The sequence below is a fragment of the Bombyx mori genome, chromosome 7 (assembly GCF_030269925.1).
Source record: "Bombyx mori chromosome 7, ASM3026992v2".
NCBI classification, from domain to species: Eukaryota; Metazoa; Arthropoda; class Insecta; order Lepidoptera; family Bombycidae; genus Bombyx; species Bombyx mori.
In genome coordinates this window covers 597,952-616,990 of record NC_085113.1, presented here as the reverse complement: position 1 = coordinate 616,990, position 19,039 = coordinate 597,952, and the positions used below count along the sequence as shown (strand labels likewise).

The 19,039-nt window shown below is 38.4% G+C and overlaps 1 protein-coding gene across 2 annotated transcripts in view; it reads right to left on the bottom strand.

The window, feature by feature from the left end:
- Positions 1–19,039, bottom strand: part of LOC101746792 (homeobox protein Nkx-6.2) — a 79,750-nt gene that overhangs the window by 26,256 nt on the left and 34,455 nt on the right. The window lies entirely within an intron of this gene.

Genomic DNA, 19,039 nt, shown 5'->3' with positions numbered 1-19,039 from the left:
TTATTAATATGTGCGTATTGTGTTGCTTTTGTTTTTTTGTGTAAACTTAAATTTCTAAAGTTCTCTTTTTTTCCTTTGTTGGGTGGCGGCATTTACGTTGTAGATATCAATGGGCTGCGGTAACCACTCAACACTTTACGAAAATTGCGCGGACGAAGGAGTATAAAAATTTCCACACTTATAGAGAATATAGAGAAGAAGTACACAATGCTAATATTTTTTTTAAATTATGCATAAAATATACATTAAATCAATAAAGAAAACATTACACACAGTACCATGTATTTGACGCACACACGCATGCACACTATTTACTGTCAAACTTTTGTTCTTGACGTCTGTGGTCAAATTGAGAATAGGTTTAATATTGTTTGTCTTTATTAATATTTTTTTATAGAGTAGCCTTGGCGAAATTTGTGATTATAGAAGTATAAAATACAATCATAATAGTGTACAAACTTACAATTCCAATTAATTATAGTCGAATTTCGACTACTGCGGGACCTCTAGTACCTATGTAGTAAAAAGTTACGAACATCAATAGATTTTGATTGTTTGAATAAAAAAGTGCGTGCGTACAAAGTAGACATGTCAGAAGTGAAACTTTTTTGGCGAACTAATTTATAAGTCTTGCTTATTTTTATACAATTCTAAAACTTTAGATTTCCGAGACTTAGAGGAAGGGAAAAAGGAAGATATGTTCCCGCCAAAAGTCTGCCAAATGTCAATCTCAAACCTCAGTGTTGACAGTCACATTATGTTTAGATTTCTAAATTGTAAATGCTTAATATTTTGCCAATTGAATTGACTAATTTAATTTCATGCTATTTGATTAATGTTCCAAATTCTTTTCATTTTATTTCAATTCCTATTAACATTTTTCACAAAAAAATTATAAAATATTAGGCTGTATGGTATGATACATTTGCCTTTCCAGTTGGAAAAATACAACAACTACTACTGCTGACATTTGACAAGTATTTAATTTCAATAGTAGTTTGATGTCACTTCCGCTGCATACCTGCGTGACGTTCTGTAAAAATTTTACCCTCATGCGCCTAAAGAAGTTTCACTTCAAAAATAGATCCATTCGACTTGTAGGAACATCATAGTCCCTGTAGAGAGAGCCAGCGCGCACTGACTAAGTAAGTTCTGCTTAGAAACAAAACATAAACTAGATTCCGCAAACAGAGCGATAGTGTCGCAGTGTGTTAAACTATCGTATCGGACATCGATGTAGCGACGATAATATAACGATAATAACCCGATATGTATGCGCGGAGCGGTCTTCCTTTATTATTATTTCCACATACGGAGTTTGTGAAGGAGGGAGGCTGTGGGCGGGCAGTCCACTAGACGCTTGTACGACTTGAATCAATACGGCTAATGCGTTTTGGATTGGCTGTGTAAAGCAGTTTTGCTATGTTATAATATTCTATAACTAGCTTTTGCCCGCGACTTCGTCCGCGTGGAATAGTTTACAAATAATTCTTTATTTTAGGACAAATCTGGTTAGCATAAAAAACGTTATAGTGAGTTGAGCCAACCTTAACATATAGATATATGCTGTCGCGGACTTTTTTTTAGATCTTTTAAAGGGGAACAATTCTGTCATACATTATTTTAGCGAAACTTTAACCGTTTCTGCAGTGCACGCAGCGGAAGCTCTCAAAAGGTAAAAATAACCCCGATTTTGAAACATTCTTTATTTGTGCTCCATTTGTATTGGCTTTACCGTGATGTTATATAGCCTATATGAGCTATCTAACACTGAAATAATTTTTCAAATCGGACTAGTAGTTCCTGAGATTAGCGCGTTCAAACAAACAAACAAACTCTTCAGCTTTATAATATTAAGTATAAAATAAGTATAGATACTAGAGTGTTCCGGGTTTTACTCGCGTTAAATGTGTCATATGTGACATTGTCTAACTTGGAGCTTAGCAGATGAATAAAATATTATTTACTAGCCGTACTCGCCCGCTTCGCTGGTCATTTAAAATTAACATTATTATTTATTGTCATTATTATTAGGGAGTCATTATTAGTAGCCTATCCATTAAGTACATGTATTTTCTACATGGATACCAAGTTTTAAGTCAATCGGATGCATGGTTCAGTAGTTATAACGGAACATCCGTAAAAACCACTGTAGCTTTATGTATTAGTGTAGATTGAGACTGTAATTCGTGTGCGAAGGCATTATAATAATATTATTATATTGTATTGATGATGATTGTTATTTTGCCCTTACAGGGTTATACGGGGGCCATTGGCAGTAGGAACGAAACTTGTTAGATATATAAGTGGGTATTTATTACGCGATGTTATTAATTCATCGTGCATAGGTATATACTAGAGATAGGGATGTTTTTTTCTTAACCATTAACTTGGGGTCGATGACATGTTTTTATTTTTCTTAGGTGGGTGGACTAGCTCACAGCCCACCTGATGTTAAGTGGTTACTCGAGCCCATAGACATCTACAACGTAAATGCGCCACTCACCTTGCGATATCAGTTCTAAGATCTCAGTATAGTTACAAAGGCTGCCCCACCTTTCAAACAGAAACGCATTACTGCTTCACGGCGAAATAGGCAGGGTGGTACCTACCCGTGCAGACTCAAAAGGTCCTACCATCAGTAAATTATAGATTTCACAAGTAAAGCGTAGATTTCAGATACAATTTTGTAATAGATATAGATAGATGAATATAGTATATATATCTACACATATACATATAAATAGTCTTACCACTTTTTGTGTGTAATTTAGATCAAAGACAAACCGCGGTCGGTTGCCTAAAGCTTAAAGTCTGTGAGGTTGTTTTTTGTGTTTGTTTTTTTATATTTAGTCGAACATCGTAGTCATTGAGTGGATGGAATATTGAACACAAAAGAAAAGACCGGGTGTTATTGCCCCTGTCAAGCCAATGACTGTTGCACTCGCTGACGGCGTGGTTACAGTACGAGATATCGTAAGTTCTGCGCTTATTAAGTTCAAAGTTTTTTTTATAAATTCGCGTTTACATATTTCAATAATTTTACCATTTCCGTATTATTGGTTGTTATGGTATTGGAAGGCTTAACGACAAAAGAAGATCTTCCACCGAGCGGTCGATATTGCTCGGTAGACCGACGGTCCGAATGTTGTATATATGCGCTTTATCTTGAAAATGTCGTAAGCGAGATTCAGGCATCTGTCAAATATCTTGTGTTCTATCATGGGTACCACCACATAGCTATATTCATTCGATGACATTAACTACACTATACTTTTTTTACAGCTCTATACTGGCTTGCAGCCCAGATATACTAATAATTATTATGTGGGTTGTTAGCCCCGATAAGTCGCATAGCGTCTCACCATGACGATAAAACTAATTAAAATTTCAATAGTATCTCCAATGTAGTATGTTATTAAATTATATTAAAAGCCGTCAGAAATATTGCACAAAATACTCGGGAAACATTTAGAAAATCCAAAAATATAGTTATAATAGACGAAAATGGTTTGTGCATATTCATAATTGTGATCATTTATATAGTTACAGCCGCAAGCGTTGTTGCGAGCACCAGTCAATCCGCTGGTAGCTGAACAAAACAGTGCTCAAATTACCCAGTAATTTAATCTCAAATATACATTTAATAGTTGACCTAAGATTTTCTTCTCCATCAAGTTTTATGTATTTCCCGGCTCGCACGATGATGTGGGGATAAGTCGCGCGTTGCCGCCCACATGAATAATGTTATATCGATTCCGGTCGCGGAGAGTTCGTTTTGTCGCGGCCTCCCGTGCTTCTTCCGACCGTTAAAAGTGTATTTTGTAATAAAACGCATGGAGGATCTTACAAGGTAATCGTTTGGGCAAATACGCAATGAGACAGTCTCGACATTGCCTCATCTTAGACTTTATCTTCATTGTTATGTTGAAAAGGAACTTTTTGGAACGAAGTTCCTTATGAGACGATGCGGAGGGATACCCTAACCGGGAAAAAACGTCCATAACGTAAGATTTTTATTAGTAATGCACATTGTGTACGACTTAACTTTGTAATAACGTACAAATTTAACATATTTTTTTATCATTCATTGACCACGATTTCAGAACGTTCGTTTGCGCAATACACTAACTCTTATGCAAACAACCGTGAATGAAGTGTACCACAATAAGTTCGCACGTTACCGAATGACCGTGGGTTGTTGCGAAACCTTCAGTTTTATTTTCTTTATACCTCGAATAGAACTTAAAATTAATATTTTTATAATAAGGAACTTCGCTCCTATCTGGTGTCCCACGACGCCACACATATTTTTTTTTTATTGCCCTTGTAGGCGGACGAGCGTACGGCCCACCTGATGGTGAATGGCTACCGTCGCTCATGGACGTCAGTCATGCCAGGGATAGAGCCAAACCGCTGCCTACCGCTTAGTACTCTGCACAAGCCTCATTTGAAGAAGGACGTGTCATAGCGCTCGGGTAATACCGTAGAGGGGAGCTCATTCCAAAGGCGTGGAATGAGCTCCCCTCTACGGCTAGATGGTACGTGCCAAAAAAGTCTCTGGAAACGCACTGTGGATGACCGCAGTGGCTCCAGGTAGTATGAATGAACTCTACTAATGAACTCTACTCTGGTGGCGAGCGGTGCGATGGTACACTCCTCCCATTCGCGTCTTGACTTATTAATCTCAAGTACTGTTTTGCCATTTAGGATTCGCGTGAAACAGTCGGAGCCTCATAAAACTATAAACAAGTTTACTACAACAGCAAAAGCATTACACCTACAGAGAATGCTGTATTCACATGCAAAATAAAAACGGTATACTTTAAATATTTCTCTTGATCTTTGATTATTCAAATCAGATACAGTGTAAGTAACTCCGAAACTGATCAATTAAACACCGTGTCCGAAATGAAAATTAACTGATCACCAATAATAGATATTTCTATCTTAATACCATCTTGATTTAATATATCACTCAGATATAGGCATAACACGGCCAATCTGTCCGTCTGTCCAACGCGACTTGACAAATGAAAGCAGGCGTAGCTACCGATAATTATCTACAAGGGAACCGCCCACGATAAAATGCTTTAACGCCAACCATAAAAGGATTATAACCGTGTATCGATAGATTAATTTACTACCTTTTATGATTGAATATAAAATTGATACAGAATTCAATTCGAAACGTCCCACTACAAACATATAGTTGAATCTAAAATGGACTGTAATAGTTACGTGTAGCGTCGGTTTTTTTGTGGCGCGGCGATGGAGTTAAGGCTTCGCGGGTCGGTCGGCGGTTGTCGTGTCATGCCGGTAATTAAAGTGCGCGACAGGGCGGAATGCCGTTCAGTAGCCGCCGACGATTTCATTAACGACATAAGACACACTAATGAGTTTTTAAATCGGCTCCAGACGTAGCTAAGCGCGCGTGAGATAGATAAAAAGATTACAGATTTTAATAACCTCGTGTCGCATCCGTACTCGTTGTATTGTATACGAACGAGATGCAACCTACATTTGGTTACTTGATTATTCGAATCAAAAGACATATTAGTAAAGGAAATGTTTTTGTGGACATTATCGAAATCAGTTTTTTTTTCTTTTCTTTTTTTCTTACCTATGCTGATAGCCTTGAGAGGCTCTTTCAGCTTCACCCTAACGTGTAGCTGAGCTCAAACCGGAGTGTTGCTAACATTGGCCCTAGCAAGAGCAGTGCTTCGCAGAATCTACCACCGGATTGGAAACACGACCCACTGAGAAGATCCGGCGAGAAACTCAGTGGGCTGTGTCTATGGGTTAATTCGCTTGTCGAGCCCTTCGTCGCAGGCGACGGATTCGACGAGGACGGTGACCGGTGCTTGTGGTGAAATCAGTTGTAAAGATACGTATAAGTTGGAGCGGGTGTAAAGGTGATAGATTGCATATCGCTAGCTCTCTCGCTCGCCTGCACCGTAATGGAAATGACGTCAGGAACCATTACATGAGGACATCAGCGCAAAACTGGCCTAAGCTTACCATAGTTATTATGGAGGAATTAGGTTTAAGTTCTCATGAATTTGAATTAGAGTAGGCAAAAAAACAATACGCGCAAAAATAATGTTTACAAAGCCATCTGTTATCTATGGGTGAAACTATGCATAGACCGGTTTTGCATCAAAATTTATTATATTTTAAATACATTGCAATATACAAAGCATGATTATTAGAAATTGTGGGTTAGGCCACTTTTTCCTTATTTTAATTAGGTGCTTCTCCATGGTTGTCAACTGATTGATTTATCAGACGATTGATAGTATTTCTGCTGATTTATATTGTAGATTATAAGTGTCATGTATAATTCAGTAAGCTTTGAAGCTTAATTTCTGTAGTCTTGATTGAGATTAGACTCAAAATATAACAATAATAGATCGCTCCATACCGAGTCATATTGCTGCCGTGGTATTTTTGTTTGAATGACGTATTATAATGGTAAAGGAAGTTGTCCTGGCCTACGGGATAAAACGCCCGGTAAATTCGTATCGTGCTGATGTTCGAATCCTAAAGGGAGGTAAGAAATTTTTCTAATGAAATACGTACTTAACAAATGTTCACGATTGACTTCCACGGTCAAGGAATAACATCGTGTCATAAAAATGAAATTCGAAAAGCATTTGAACCTGTTTATTTCTGCTGTGAAGCAGTAATGCGTTTCGGTTTGAAGGGGGGGCAGCCGTTGTACTGTAAAAACTGAGACCTTAGAACTCTTGTGTCAAGATGGGTAGATGGCATTTAATACATATGGGTTCCGGTGACTACTTAACACAAGATAGGCCGTGAGCTCGGTGGTTTCAAAATATAGCTTACATTCAAAATAGCTAGTTTTAGACACAGGACAGGTACAATGTTTTCAGACCTCATATTTCAAGAGCTTCAAGCTTTCAGGGCTGGCACACGGAACCTAAGCAGTGGATTTGCATTTTAAATTAATACACATGTACAATATGTTAATACAGTAATCACAATATTATAATTTAGGTGCAAATGCACTTTGAATTGTTAATTACGTTATTAATGACACGTTATCGGATTCATATAAGTTTCTCGTTCTTCTGTGTTATTAGTGTAAGATAATGTCGAACCAATCATTGCATATTATGTAATCATGTTTGAGAGTGAACTAATAAATAAAATTAGAATAAATTAAATAAAAAAACTTACGGTATGTCGACTCTCTATTCTGAATTCTAATGATAAAATAAATTTCAATCTTAATCCGAGTACAAGATCTTAATAGATAATGAAGATAATCGATAATATATTATTAGAGTTTGATATTAGTTCGCATTCCGATAGGTAGGTACACAGGCATGCGGCTGTGGGAAATTAAATTTAAATAAACATAGACTGTAGAAATGTGGACCGTTCAAAATTGTAAAGTCACATATATTTTTGAACTCCTGAGTGTATGGAGGATAATTCGGTGAAAGGTTTTTATTAATTTATTTTTTATGGCATAGGTAGGTGGACGAGTTCACAGCCCACCTGGTGTTAAGTGGTTACCGGAGCCCATAGACATCTTCAACGTAAATGCCGCCACCCACCTTGAGATATAAGTTCTAAGGTCTCAGTATAGTTACAACGGCTGCCCCACCCTTCGAACCGAAACACATTACTGCTTCACGACAGAAGTCTACCCGCGCGGACTCTCAAGAGGTCCTACCATCAGTAATTACGCAAATTATAATTTAGCGGGTTTGATTTTTATTACACGATGTTATTCCTTCACCGTGGAAGTCAATCGTGAACGTTTGTTGAGTACGTATTTCATTAGAAAAATTTGTACCCGCTTGAGATTCGAACACCGGTGCATCGCTCAACACGAATGCACCGGACGTCTTATCCTTTAGGCCACGACGACTTCTAAATGGTATTAGATATGTGTAGGTATATCTATGTATCACGTAACAAAGTTAATTACATTAAGCACCTATTTATAGTAACTTAATTATGATTCCGTCAAGCCGGCCGCAGCTTCCGCATTAGGCGGCTCAAGCGATCGACCGAGATGAAGTAATAATCGATGTAATGAGTTCCTATCGACTTTGCATACATTTGACGAACTTTAGTTTTTAATACACTGAGATCTGTGACTTCGAGCCGATCCGGTCTAAGAAGAGAGAAGTTCGTCTTTTGATTAGCTGACGCCGGTACAGACGATAACGAAATCTGTGATGTTACTTATTGGTATAGCGAAGCAGTCGCGCCTTCCAGTTTGTAGGAGGCTGGCCACTTCTGCCGTGAAGCAGTAATGCGTCTCAGTTTGAAGGGGGGGGGCAGCCGTTGTAACTATACTTGGGACCTTAGAACTTATATCTCAAGGTGAGTGGCGCATTTACGTTGTGCACGTCTATGGGCTCCAGTAACCACTTAACACCAGATGGGCTGTGAGCTCGTCCACCCATCTAAGCAATAAAAAAAGGCAGCCGTGGTGCAATACGAAACATAACTTGGCACGTGTTGCTGGTGAAATAACATTAAAATATTGCTAATAGGCTACCAGAGATGAGCCCTGGTGATCACGTTTATCAGGACGGCATTCAGAGACTTCAATTATTAATATTAATATTATTAATGTTAATATTAATATTAAAATATTGTTTTTGATAATTATGATAGACAATCAATCTCACTGTCCACTTAGCCCATAGACAGAACCCACTGAGTATCTCGACGGATCTTTTCAATGGGTCGCGATTCGGTGATAGATTCTGCAAAGCACTGCTCTTGCTAGGGCTAGTGTTAGCAAATTCTCTTAGTATGAGCCCGTAAGCTCACCTACCTGTCCACGTGTAATTGGAATAGTCTCTTAGACTACCAACGATTAGATAAGATCAAAAAAACATCCGCTTAGTGTTAATCGGTGATCGTATCAGCATGGAAGCAAATGTCAGAGAACAACCTTGAAATGTGAAGTCGGAGTCTTAGCTGTATTGTTGTGGCGGCTGCCCTACTTCACATAGCGCAGCTGCGCCGGCTTTGCGGCAGAAATAGGCTGGTTCACAATACAGCCCATAGCAGTAGTAAAAACTAGTAAAAAAAATTTGAATACAATATTTCCAATCGTCCCTCTGTTAATAAACAGTTTCCCTACTGTACCGTAATCCTTTATTTTACGATACGATAACTTTATCAATCCCTTAATACTAATTAGATATATTATTTTAGCACTAGATTTAGATTTAATGACGTCAATAAACCTTGCGCACCTGCCCTCCATTTTGTAGAGGTCGTATTTGTCAATCGCGAGTAGAACTCGGCGGATCTCCCTCGTTATCCAAGATTACCACTCTGCAAATAAAACACTTGTCGCCTCCTCGCGACACCCGAACAAATGACATCACTACACTTTTACGTTGGCAAACAATTATTTATTGCAACATCGAACAAATCAGACGAAAATACACCTTAACTCGCCAGAAATAAGGTGAAAAGTCACTTAAGTTACAAAACACAGTCAACCAAGATTAATAGGGCATAAAAGCGTAAGATAATACAATATACAAGAAGACACGTTGTTAAACGTTTCACTCGAGGACAGGGTTGAGTGATGTTCAGCTTTCTCTTTTCGTCGAGGGTGTTTCGGGTGATCGCGTCTCTTTCGCGCCGTTTCAATTATCCCGGTAATCCCTCAATTACGTCGACAGATGTCGCGTTCGTCTGCGAAGCTTAGTTGCGGGTTTAAAGTAAGGCCCGCAGCGGAACAACCATCGAATATTTTCCGAAATCAGAGCTGACCGTTATTTTGAATGTGATTAATTAAAGCGTTTTCGTTCTGATTCAAATTTGTTATTACAATTGTTTTGTGATAGTCAATCCGCGGTTGTTTTTGGGGAGTTTTCTGTCGAAATTATTTTCGGTTAAAAGTATTGTCGTTCTAGTCAAACAAATACAGTATTAGTATTTTTTAGGAAATTTTAGGAAAAGTAGTACAAATTCAGTATTACTTTTCCTAAAATTACCTGCTAAATAAACAAGTCGTAACACAGAATTATTGACACAGCACTGCTTCTTTTTAATTAACAGCTTCAAATACGAACGAAAGAGACAAAACATACTAAAATAAAATAAGTAATGAAATCCAGCCTTCATTTAATTTCCCTTACTTTTCACATAGAATAATTTTATGAGTAGTATGTCATCGAGATGGCATGGTCCGATTTGTCTTTAACATGTGGCATATCTTCAGGAGTAGTGAACATAAAGAGCAGAGTAGGCCTAATAGCGGGTTACTGTTTGCCAGAGCCTTAATATAAGTACGGCGGTATTATTTATAAGATTTATGTGAAAAAATTATATAAGACAAGAAATATATAAGATACAATAAGACCTTAAATATTACCACGCTACCTATGTTGCTGATATATTTGACGCAACGCAGCACTGCCATTTGAAAAGTCACAGAGTAAGAGTAACAATAGTTTTACAATTCACTGTATCATGAGACTCATGACTCCAAGTGAGGAGTAGAACTCACGTAGCGATAGTTCCGGTAACAATTTAACAATAATTGTGCCCGCAACCTAACCCAAACCCAGTACTCAGACTTACAAGCCTCTAGCCGACGCAAAACTCTCACAGTACCTACCTACTTCGAAATAAAAATATATTATCAAAGTATTTGAATATTTAGAATTACAAATTATTTCCAATATTGTTTCTGCAATCTGTACTTTTAAGATCACGTCCTTAAGGGCGCGGTACACAAGTTAGCTAATAATTAATATTAAAATTAATGTTCGTATAACGGTAACCACGGAGTCGAAACACTGCTTTGGTGTTAACAAAATGGTTTGCAGACGGTTGTAACTAACTAACTATATATTACATTTGTAAATTGACTGTCAACAAACATGCTAATTAGTGGATTCATAAAAAAATGCCGCGATTTGTTATCGTAGGCAGCGACTTGGCTCTGCCCCTGTGATTGCTGACCTAACTAACTCCTCCTGATCACTTACCATCAAGTGGGCCGTATGCTCATCTGCTTAAAATGGCAATAAATAAATATACATAAACAATATGTTTACTTTTTTTTTTTTTATTGCCCTTGTAGGCAGACGAGCATACGGCCCACCTGATGGTGAGTGGTTACCGTCGCCCATGGACTTCAGCAATGCCAGGGGCAGAGCCAAGCCGCTGCCTACCGCTATACTTTCATCATTGATTTACACTGGTGCGAATAAATACGTCGGTTGGAAATTCGTGACCTACTCGTGGTCTTAACGGGTGATAATTCTGATGCGGTGGTAGATTTTGCGTAGTACTGCTCTTTCCAGGACTAGTGTCTTCAAGTCCTTTCCAGGTTGAGCACCGGGAGCCCCCTTAAGCCGCGCGTTAGAATAGCTCATTAGATTACCAACAATTAGGGTGGGGAAAAGTGTTTTCTCTCTATTTATACTGTATATATACCATGACGAATGCTCTTAGAATTTTAGTTTGTCCCTAACATCGTAATGAGTGATAATATGATACCTCAAATCTGAAATTGACTGATGGCATTCACGTTAAGCATTTGCCATTAGATTCGTCGTGGCACGATCAAAAATCACTTTAAAATACAGCGGGACACGATCTCAGGATTCACTTGGCGTTGATCCACCATTGATGTACCTATCACAAAAGCCTTTAAGCACGTAAAACGGGTAAAAAGACGTGAGCTCTCAACTGTTTCACGGCATAAAGTGCGGGGAAGTTGTCTCAAAGCATTATGCCGAAGAAATACTTTAGAGTTTTAATCAAATAATGTAATTAGGTAACAGAATACTTGAAATATACACTTTATTGGTGGCCTCTTATGAGTTCGCACGGGTAGGTGCCACCGCCCCGCCTATTTTCTACCGTGAAGCAGCAATGCTTTTCGGTTTGAAGGGTGGGGCAGCCGTTGTAACTATACTGAGACCTTAGAACTTATATCTCAAGGTGGGTGGCGCATTTATGTTGTAGATGTCTATGGGCTCCAGTGACCACTTAACACCAGGTGGGCTGTGAACTCGTCCACCCATTTAAGCAATAAAAAAAATCTGTAAAGTTAGATCTTGAAAATAAATAAATAAACCTTTTATTCGCACCACCGAGAACATGTCGATCCAATCCAAAGCACGGTTTGCGAAACAATAAACGTGGTGGATTTAGTCGGGATCTGGCAATAATACGGGCGGCGTGATTGATACAACGGATTCCCTTGTCGGCGAGGAGTATTTGCATTTTTATGGGACCTCCCACCGCCCTGAGGCGCCCAGGGACACCCTCACACGCCCTCCTTATGTATTGTTAGACGAAGTCTTTCAACTGTACATTCGAGTTCAATTTCATTTCTTAATGTTTCAAAATGATCATCTGCAGGTAGAATAAGACGTGATTAAGACTAAGATTAAGATTTTTTTATTGCTATTGTCAATAAATCATCACCATCATGGCTTCTTCGCACGTGCTTACGACCAAATTTTCCTATAGAGGAGTAGCGTCTTTTAATAATAATAAAACAAAGCGGTAAATTATAACTGAGTCTCTCGTGGTGGTAGTTGTAGTACCTACATCAACATTTACATAGTGGATATGTACTTTTTTTATTACTTAGATGGACGGACGAGCTCACAGCCTACCTGCTACTGGAGCCCATGGACATCTATAACGTAAATGCGCCACCCACCTTAAGATATAAGTTCTAAGATCTCAGTATAGTTACAACGGCTGCCTCGTCCTTCAAACCGAAACGCATTACTGCTTCACGACAGAAATAGGCAGGGTGGTGGTACCTATCCGTGCGGACTCACAAGAGGTCCTACCACTATTAAACACTATACAATATAAATGAGACTTTAATCTCATTTGAGGTAAGTGGCGTCCATGATGTTACTACACAGGCCACGGCGGCGAGTTAATATTGAGAGGACGCTCTATTGATGTACCGAAAGAAAGCAAAACAGATTAGATTAAAGCTTACTCGTAGTCGATCGCGCAATATGTTACATCACAAATAAAACACGCATTAACCTAGGGACGCATTGTCATGTTAATGTACAGCGAGGCATCGGCTCGTGTCTGTACGTGTGCACTCAGAGTCACGCCTCCTCCTATCAATAACACATTAGGCTGCGGTCTGTCTGTGCGTTGTTTAGTGTTGATGAAAACTACTAAATAGGGAAACGAACGGCTGCCATTTTGGAAAGTTGCAACGTGCACTTAATTTAATTCGGTTGAACGCAATTTCATTATGTGTGACGTCATTTGTGGCCAAAATTCGATCAGTATTTTTTTTAAATTGTAACATGATTTAATTATTTGTAACTAGCTGACCCGGCAGACTTCATAGTGCATCTATCGATAAATAAAAAACCTAAGCTTTTGTGTAAAATAAACTTAAAACAAAATTTTTATTTTTTTATTTAATTCCGAGAATTTTCATATTTATCTACATTTTAAACCTTTTCTGGACTTCCACAAATAATTCAAGACCAAAATTGGCCAAATCGGTCCAGCCGTTCTTGATTTTTAGCGAGACTAACGAACAGCAATTTACTTTTATATATATAAATAGATATAAATAAAATATTTCATAAAAATAACGATTGAATGTTCGTTTTGATTTGATTCAGATCTTCTAAAACTAGTTCTAGATTGTTTTTCTTATTTCTAGCTGAATGCCCTATGCAAACGGCTTGTTTTAGGACTTAGTAGTCAGATTGTGTAAAATGAAACCTTTCAAGTCTGTCTGTTTGTATTATAATTTTCAAGGAGGCTATTAATACAACACAGAAAAAAGCAATATGTTCTGACAATTGCAATACAATAATAAATATTATTGTAAGGTGGGAGGACGGGCTCACGGCCCGCTTGGTGCTAAGTAGTCACTGAAGACATCACATCAATTACGTCAATGCCGCCGCCCATCTTAAAACATGAGTTCTAGATCTCAGTTTTTACTGTATAATAGCTGCCCCGCCCTTCAAACCGAAACGCATTACTGTTTTACGGCAGAAATAGGCGGGGCGATTGATGGTAGCTACATGCGTAAGCCACACAACACACCCTACTACCATTAAAATGTTTACAAACTTAGTTGTTTTAGTTAAATTTAAGTCTTTAATAAAAATTAGTTGTGTAATAAAAATCAAAACCGCAAAATTATAATCTGCGCAATTACTGGCGGTAGGACCTCTTGTGAGTCCGCGCGGGTAGGTACCACCACCCCGCCTATTTTTTGACCACATAAAACAATCCAAAGGCACTTTTCATTTTCCCGCCAAAATCCAACGATATTTAATAATATATCTATCTAAATTTGCTAAAGTTGAGTTACAGTTCAGAATCATTATTTGTCAAAAGAGTCAAACATATATTGTTTGGCAACAACCGAATAGATATTGACAAGAGTCAATGGACATGTATCTGCCTAAAATCCCAAGCTAAATCTATCCGACAGACGTGCGACATGGCAACAGTTAAGCAAACACTACAATGAAAAATAGCGTGTGCCGTTATTGTTGTAGAGCTTACATTCATTTGACAGGAAATATGGCGGCAATAACACCGTTTTATGTAGTTAGAAATAAGGTTGTAAATCGTGTGAGCTTTCCGTTGCGTGATCAATATTCCCGATGACAGTCAGAAGCGAGCGATAATCGATAGTCATTAGTCTCTGTGACGGAATCGATTCGGTCGGAATAACCATATGTGTGTCGCCGGCTTAATTTGTTTTAATTAAAAACATGAGCGTATGTGGGACGATTGTGACAGTTCCTTACGAATGTCAATGAAATTGAAAGGAGATTGCGTTTTATTTTTGAATTTATAATACGGAGTACATAATATGTCCATAACCTAATGGATAAGTAAGGTAGTATTGGTGCATACACGTAATTACCGGTTCTATTCAGAAATCCATCTCTGCACATGATCTCTGCATATGATGACATTGATAAAACCACCCTACGTATTGTGTTTTAGTTTGAAATTCCTACAATCCAATGCAGTTAAAATTTGGACCTAACATCTCGAATCGGAAGACAGCATTTACGATGTGCCTTTATGACCCCTTACCGGTGGGTGAGCTGTACTTAGTATTTCAAAGTTCGTTATCCCAAACTTCCGTTCTGCCTACTTTCTGCCGTAAAGCAGTAATGCGTTTCGGTTCGAAGGGTGGGGAAACCGGTGTACTGTAGCAACGGAGATTTAGAAATCATGTCTCAAGGTGGGTAGTGACAATTTAAGGGTTGTTGTCCATGGGCCCCGGTGACCCATTAGGTAACATTTGAGCTCCTCCATCGTCATCTTAGCAATAAGAAAAAAAGCTGGAATAAAATGCAGGTATATACATTCAAAGTCAAATTAATTTAATTAATGGATACGGTTAAAGTCGAACCGATGACAAATAACGGAACTTGAAAGTCTTGCCGATCACAAACTGGTCTATTAAATAAATACTATTGAGATTATACTAACCAAACATTGTGTGATTCGTACACTTTCTAAAAATAAACAAAAGCAAAGCTCAAAGTAACTTTCTTTTTAAATTACAAAAAACAAACCTCGTTAATCTTCATGCAAGCTAAGTCTGCGCAATTTAAGCAGATTAAAAAAAAAACTTTAAATATTAATCAAAGCAAACGCATCATTACTTTCACTGAAAAGCAAAAAAATGGCTTTTCACGCGTCACTCTCAAATTTAACCTTCGATTATTTGAAATGCATTCGCTGCTTTTGTTACATTAAAAAAATAGCAACGTTTTATCAAAACACATTAAAATTAAATTATGAAGCTATCCATCATGATAATTTAATATGCTCCCATTGTTGTGTGCCGCGCGCGCTGTCCCTTCTGTAACCAGAGTGTTGCCACTGTCTGCACATATCTACAGTTATGGTAGAAATTTTATCATTTTTTAAATCCAAATTTCTAATATTCATTTTCTTTCCTTTAACAAATTGAGATATCAGTTAATGGTCACTTATAGCGCTTAAAAATATTTGAGTCTAAATCGAGTTTAGTTTTAATTGATAATTTATGTTTTTTAGAACTAAATTCAATAAATTTATTTAGAACGTATACAATAATAAATACACTAATATATTTGTTATTAACTTAGTGATCAGTCTAAATGCGTTTTTCAACATTAGAGTACCCAATGCGATCAGGATCTTTCAATCAAAGCAAGCACTACTACAAGCCTTTGTTTATCTACTACAAATTCATACACACGTAACCTAAAATGTTCTCAAGAACGATTAAACTATTGACGTATTCATACTCCAACCTGTTATGACAGTAAAATGAAAAAAATCTCCCAAAACACTATTATTTTTTCAACTTGAGATCCCTCATCCCTACGCTATCAAATGATCTACACGACTTTAAACTATCGTTTATCTAATCTGTGACGTCATTAGGGGTGGAATGCCATTCATTTAGGGCTACAGTAACACAATTTATAGAGTGCTATATTACTCATTTTATCTGCATATTTATTGTTTTGCGAGATACGCATCTTTTGTGACGCTGCAATTTTATGGTAATGTGTTATTGTTATCGGCTAATTGAAGATCTCCACTGCCATGTCCACGTATCATCATACCTACTTGAAATATGAGGTAAAAATATTGTTTTTTTTTTTTTTTTTTTATTGCCCTTGTGGGCAGACGAGCATACGGCCCACCTGATGGTGAGTGGTTACCGTTGCCCATGGACTTCAGCAATGCCAGGGGCAGAGCCAAGCCGCTGCCTACCGCTTAATACTCTCCACAAGCCTCGTTTGAAGAAGGACATGTTATAGCGCTCGGGAAACACCGTGGAGGGGAGCTCATTCCATAGCCGGATGGTACGTGGCAAAAAAGATCTCTGGAAACGCACTGTGGATGACCGCAGTGGCTCCAGGTAGTACGGATGAACTCTACTCCGATGGCGGGCGGTGCGATGGTAAAAACGAGATGCCGGTATCATCTCGAACAATTCCTCAGAGCACTCCCCATGGAACATACGGTATAAAATACAGAGGGAACCAAAGTCCCTCCGCAGACCCAGAGGCTCCAAACGATCCGAGAGAATGGGATTATCGACAATCCGAACGGCCCTCCTCTGTATGGAGTCAAATGGAATTGTATGAACGAAATTATTGTAACGTCAGTGCCTATCAAGTCTTACACTAAAAACATACAGTGCAGATATCTATTACCAATGAAGAAAAAAGCAGAAATAATTGAACGAGAAATAAACATCGAGGGGTTATTGTATATTCACCGAATTTGTAGGTGAGCTTGCGGGTCTCAAACCTGACGTTGTTGCTAACACTAGCCCTAGCAAGAGCCGTGTTTCGCAGAATCTACCACCGGTTAAACATAAAAAAAAAAACTTTTATTTAAATATAAATTTCGAATGAAAGCATTCACATACTTTTTTAATGTTTTTATGGGCAGACAAGCGTATTACGTTACCTGATGGTAAATAGCGGATTTCAGCAATGACAACACACAAATGCTCTGTACACAATTGCTGACTAGATTTGCCTTTTGTTGACCCGAAGTAGAAATAAACTACTATCATAACATAATCGGTGAGGCAGTAATGTGATGGAAGGTGAGCCTCTAGACTCATAGACAAAGCCCACTGAATTTCTCGCCGGATTTACTCAGTGGGTCGCAATTCCGACGGTAGATTCAGCGAAGCAGAGCAGATGTTAGCCAAGTCTGTTAGGTTGAGCGCCGTGAGCGGCCCGCATTCCTGGTGACGTCAGAATAGTCCCGCGAGCTGGCTGTAGATGGAATAAGAGAAAAGCCACCAGATTCTCCCCGCGATTCGGGTTATGAACAGAGGAATGTGCGCGTCGTTTAGTTTTTTTTCCTTAATTCCTACCTATGCTGATAGCCTGAACAGGCTATTTCAGCTTCACCCTAACATGTAAGTGTGCTCACGGCGCTCAAACCGGAAGTGTTGCCAACACTAGCCCTGGTAAGAGCCGTGCTTCGCAGAATCTACCACCGGATCAGAAACGTGATACACTGAGAAGATCCGACGAGAAACTCAGTGGACTGTGTCTATGTTTAGTCTTAGTTATCGCAGCTTTCTGTATGATGCCACAAACATCAAGTAAAATATTGTTATCCAACGTCATTTGTAATGTTATATTTTCAGGGCGATGCTACAACATGTCTTTTTTTTACAAAACTGCACCCTATCTTCGTTTTTGAGAGCATTGTTACCGTGGACTGTTTATCTCTATTGAAATAATAAATGTGTAGTTTTTGGGACAGAGTTGCTTAACGCGGTTTGCAGTTGGGGTTGATTGTATTAGAAATTGTCACGCAACAAAAACGCGTTATACTTATACCCCGCCTATGCAACTTTGTCTCTAAAGCGCAATGTACGGCCGGGCTCACAGATCACCTGGTGTTAAGTGGTTACCGAAGCCCATAGACGTCTACAACGTAAATGCCGCCACCCACCTTAATATATGAGTTCGAAGGTCTCAGTACAGTTACAACGGCTGCCTAACCCTTCAAGCTGAAACGCATTACTGCTTCACGGCAGAAATAGGCGGACTCACATGAAGTCCTACCATCAGTAAAATTTTGATTCTGATATCTTATTTGAAATCAACAAAGACGTAACTAAATATATATAGTTACAAAGGTTACAAAACGTCGCAAGTATAAATTATAGTGATTGAATAAACAGTCGACACACAATTAATTGCATTATGTGATATGCACCGGTGCTGCGCACATGGACAAACACGGGCCTAATGGCGCACTCGCGTAGGGCTGCCCCGCGCTTTCATTCTTAATAATAATTTTATTGATGATCTTTTACATTTTTAACATTTTTGGTGTGTGGTTTTTTAATTCTCACACAATTTCTTTAAGGTACGTTGGTTATTTTATCTCTCAATACCAAAAGTAATTTTAAGAACAGATCTGATCGAATTAGCTTAAATTCTTCCTTTCCAACACGATAAATATAAATTATAGTCTACTGCCCGAAGTTACATAGAATCACCGTTAC